This window comes from Pinus tabuliformis, chromosome Q, assembly GCF_031772625.1.
Source record: "Pinus tabuliformis cultivar Carrire ecotype Pingquan chromosome Q, CPIR1, whole genome shotgun sequence".
Taxonomy (NCBI): Eukaryota; Viridiplantae; Streptophyta; class Pinopsida; order Pinales; family Pinaceae; genus Pinus; species Pinus tabuliformis.
In genome coordinates, this window is record NC_142296.1 from 519,844,391 (window position 1) to 519,850,163 (window position 5,773).

The following is a 5,773-nucleotide window of genomic DNA, read 5'->3' on the forward strand; positions in this document are numbered from 1 at the left end:
AGTAAACAGTCATCAGAACTCATCAACAACCAGAAACACCTGTAACTTCAAGCATCATAGCTCATATGGTATACGCTACTTAGATATATCTAACCTGCATATGTACGCGCTTATATCATAGTCAACCAGCGTATACATCTATAAATATTCATCCATTAGTTTCAGCTATTTCAAACATAAGTTATACCCAGATTAGAAAATTACATGCATCAGTATACAGATCTAGAATAAACATGATCAAACCATATAGAGATGATTCATTCCAAGCCATTAGATCCCGATCTATCCTTAGATATTGTTCTCCATCAACTGCTGAGATTCCTCCTTAGCTCAGATCACGCAAAGAATCATGAACCCATAACCTGCATACTAGATCTCATACTTCATCATATATTCAAGACTTTCTCAATACCTTTGCCTAAAGATCTTCTTCTCCTTTTATAGTCTTAGGCCTTACTCAATACCATGGTCCAAAACCATTGAGAACCAATACTAGGGACCCAATACCTGAGTTCAATGCTTCGAACACAATACCAAGGACCGAAACCATAGGTCTAAATACCACAGACCCAGAAATAAGCTTTCCCACATGTACACCCTTTTCTGTGCATACGCATATGCAACTTTTGATCAGCAGTCCCACGTGTATACGTGCCTTTGTATATAGTGAACCTGCATGTATAAGCTGCGTGTATACCCTACTTGGTATATAGTGAACCTGTGTATATGTCGGATTTGGTACATAGTGAACCTGCATATAACCTGCATATGTACGCGACTTGGTATATAGTGAACCTACGTATATATTCTTCTTTCTTCATTCTTTGTAGTCTGATCATCAATTCTTTGCTACTGACCTGCTGCACTATAATCTATCATCTTGCCATCAAGAACAACACTTGTATCATAATTCCAACAATCTCCCCCTTTGGACTTGATGGCAAAGCTAACTTGTCATACTGAAAACTGTCATCTGATTCCTTTGTGCTATCCCGCATCCCATGTATTCTGTCACATCTGATATCTCTTCTATAGATTCATCTAGATATATATAAGTGAGTTGTTCTTCTATGAGTGGGTTGCCATCAAGTATAATACATGCATCATAATTCCAACAATTTCCCCCTTTGGACTTGATGGCAACAACACCCAATCACTCTCCCCCTTTATCATCAAGGGCAAAGGGTGGACCAAGATATTCTCTTTCCTTGATAAACATTTTGTTGTCCATACTCCCCTTGAGTACCTGCTGAAATCTCTGAATGAGCTCCCCCTTTGTATATGCCAAGTTGTACCAATCTGACCATGCTACCTCTGAGTACATGCTGAAGTCTCTGCTCTACTGAAGTGTGCTGTTCATGCTCCCCTTGATTGTAAGCAAGGTATGCAAAAAGATGTTCTACAAGAAGAACATGACTCTATCATAAATGACCTTCCTATCATCAAAGACTCATACATACATCCATCTCCCAACCAAGTGGGGATATACCAATATTGACTCATCCACCCAACCAAGTGAGGATAAACCAGATACTAATTGTTTATACATGACTGAAATATTACATCATCTTTCCCATACATAGTGGGGGTACAAATTACATCATATGATCAAAAGGGATTCATCAAATGACTACAATAGATAGAGACAAACTATTACATCATGAGTCTTGATATGACCTTTACATGACATTTATACCAGAGACCAAACATCTAAATAAGACCATGATAGTCATCAACAACTATCATACACAATGTATGATCTGCTCCATAAGCATCTCTCAACAGCATCTAGACCAGCAACCTGTATATGTCCATTAGTGTATAAGTCATCAATAAATGTATGTCTGCATATAGATATCAACTCATCCTTTTGAAATAAATTATGCATATGACATATAGAATCATTCACATTATACCATATGTGAAAAACACCATAGCCATCTCATCAACATCAAGATCTACATGATCCAAGTATCATCACATGGGAACATTTGCATCAATCAACATATGTAAGTATCGACCTATCATCATATAGGTAAGAACTTATCATCATCATGTCTCCAACAATGCAACTTTGAGTAAACATTCATGTATCCAGCACTATGTATCTTGAGCTCAAGATCATTTGTCAAGACTTCTTGATATCATCAACAGCAACAATCCTCATCACAATGAGCACCAAGAACTACAGGAATCCTGCATCATAATTGTGTTATATGATCTTTAAGCATATGACGACAGTAGCATATGAGTGACTCATCATCAAGTGCATTCAAGCTTTGTACTTCTCCTTATCCTTATGAAGATCACCATGTAAGCACCATAATGCCAACAATGTATTATTAAAATCATATGCTCTCCCTGAACCTGTGCCATCTTGCTTACTGTCAGATCTGATCATTCATATATCAGCAAGAAGTATCATCATCCACAAGTTAAGATCAAATCATCCCTAAACATCTTACAGGTATCAAGACATTTCCACACAACATCAACAGATTGTAACCATTATGAAACAGAGCAAATAATGGACTGAACCATATGAGACCCCTTTTCCTGAGCCTATCCCACTGCTTTTCCTCAAACTAACATATACGCAACTGTGCAGTAACAAACTCACATGTATAAGTGACTTCCCTTTATGAAAGTTGCTTATGAGATTTAGGACACTGTAGTTTTGCACTTTCAGGTCCCTCTGAGTCTATTATGTCTATATATTGTGTTGTGCCACATCTTTCTGGTTGTGCTTCCTTCTTCTTCCATATCTTCAAGTGTGATGATGTTTTCTCCTTTTGGTATGGTGCCCGTACTTTGTTCCTGCATTCCTTTGTTGTATGTACAAGCTTGTTACATGCATAACATCTTACATGTTTCATATTCCTTCTATTGAAATCAACAGCTCTGTGACCAAACATATTGCGAGCAAAGCAATATCCCTTAAAGTACCTGGAACGTGATGATCTTTCTGAGTGATATTTTTGAACCATTCTTCTTCTGCATCTCGCTGCAACATGTCCAAGATTATGACATACATAACATTCAACATTATTCATTTGAGGAATTGACTGACTATTATTTCCATAGTTAGGAACAAAAGGTTTTATTTGAAGAATTCCTTTCCTTGGTTGTTGATAGGATTGACCTCTCATCTCCTTATTAAGAATTTCAGATTTTACATTAGAGTCCCTTGTCTTACTTTGTGAACTAGATTCTCCTTCAATAGATTCATGAAAACCAAGACCCGTTTTGATAGCAGGAGACCTTTGACTACTAAGAATATCATCCAAGATCTTGGTACTCTCTTGAATCGTAAGAGCTTATCCTTTTCTTCTAAGTTATCTTTAAGAATATTTACATCAACCTGATGTTGCTCCTCCTTTTCATGATACTACTTCTTCATGTTTTCTTCAGCTTTTCTTCCTTCTTCCTACTGATGTCTTAGTTCAAGAACTTCATTTTCTTGTTTTTCAAGATCTTGGAGTAGTTCTTTATTCTGCCTTTTTGATTCTTCAAGATCTTCTTTTAGCCAGAGGATCGTAGCTTCAAGACTTTCATAGTAACTGGATCTATCTCTGAGTTTCTTGATTGTTGTGCTCCTCTCATTGACTTCATTTCTTAATGATGTCACTTCATCCTTCAACTTTTGACATTGATATTCCTTGTCATTGAATAACTTCCTTACCTTATTTCCTTCCTCTAGTTGAGCTTTTAGTTTGGTAGCTTCTTCTTTTAAGGCACATTCCCTTTTGTTCAATAGATCTTGTTGATCTCTAATTTTGTCTGTAAGACTTTTAAATTTTCCCTCTATTTGATATCTTTCTTGCTCACCCATAAGAGAAAATTCAGTTGTTTCGCTATCACTTTCATCATCTTCAAATGGATGGATAAATGTATCACCAGAGTATAACAAACTCATACCTGCTAGTTCTTTTGCTTGTTCATCTTCATTCTGAAGTGATTCTGAATCTGAAGTGCTTCTTCCACATATTCCCCAATCGATTCTCCCACTGTCATAGCTCTTCTAAGACGTCTTCCTCTTCCTAGGTGCTTTCTTCTTAAGCTTCTTTCCCATTGATCTACGAATCTCCTTCAAGCGATCAAGCTTCTACCAAAGGACCTGCTCTGATACCAATTGTTGGAAATAATACTGAGAGTGGGGGGGGGGGGTGAATTAGTATTATCAAATCAAACTAACCTTTCCATTTCCATTCATATACGCTACTTCAGTTAAGGCAAACTACGTGTATATTCAACTGTGTGTAATGCAACAAGCGTATATCCAGTAAAATTATGATTCAGTTAGTTGATCCTTAATGAGTGCATCAAAACATTATTAACCATATGAATACTAAACAGGAGCAGTAAAATAGAATAGATCATCACACACAAGAAACACACATGAACACCATGATGTAAGGTGGAAACCCAATGTGGGTGAAAACCACCTACTGCAAGTCGTCTCAATCTTCTTTTTAATAAGAAACTTCTTTTTACAATAGTTTTGTATTGGTGCAATCTTATACCAGTACACATGCTTCTACCTGCAGAAGGCTACAACCTTCTCTCGTTCTCTAGACACTCCTGGAAGGTAGCTACAACCCCCTTAGCTCTTGTACTAGCCGATCAATTTACTGGTACGTAGGTGCCGGAATACGGAAATGCTACAACCTTTACTCGTTTTCTAGCTGCTACTGGAAGGGAGCTACCACCCCCTTAGCTCTTGTACTAGCTGATGTACTAGTACGTAGGTGCCGACCTACAGAAGGCTACAACCTTCTCTTTCTTCCTCCAGCTACCTCGTTTCATAAATTTTCGGACTGGATACTCTTGAAGCACAACACCATAATATGAAGGCCATGTTTCATACTAGACCCATTAATATCATTGAAGCACACAATCAATCAACACTAGCATCATCAATCTCTGAATCACCCAATACTGAATCACTGTAACCCTGTCAACAAAATGCAGTCACCACAACACAGAGCAGAACATTGAACTCTGCAACAATATTTAGAACCAACTGTATCATCAAAAAATCATACATCAGAGTGCATACGCTACTTGGAAGTGTCGAACCAGCATGTATACGCAACTTCACCAAAGTGAACTAGCGTATATGTCATTAATTACTTATTCATAACTTTGCTGCACTTCCTGACTTCAGACATACCCAAATCATTACATATACAAAGATAATACGTATGTTAGAAACCAGATCTAATTCATCAGACCACATAAAGATAAGTCATTCTGATCCTGATCCATTATAGATCTCATCCATCAATACTGAAGCTAAACATGATTAACCAATTTGAATATGCAGAATACTGACACCAGTAAATAGTCATCAGAACTCATCAACAACCATAAAAACCTATAACTTCAAGCATCATAGCTCATATGGTATACGCTACTTAGATATATCTTACCTAACTATGTACACACTTCTATCATAGTCACCCAGTGTATACATCTATAAATATTCATTCATGAGTTGTAGCTATTTCAAACTTAAGTTATACCTAGATCAGAACATTACATGCGTCAATATACAAATCTAGTATAAACATGATCAAACCATATAGAGATGATTCATTCCAAGCCATTAGATCCCGATCTATCCTTAGATCTTGTTCTCCATCAACTGCTGAGATTCCTCCTTAGCTCGGATCAAGCAAAGCATCATGAACCCATAACCTGCATACTAGATCTCATACTTCATCAGATATTGAAGACTTTCTCAATACCTTTTCCTAATGATCTTCTTCTC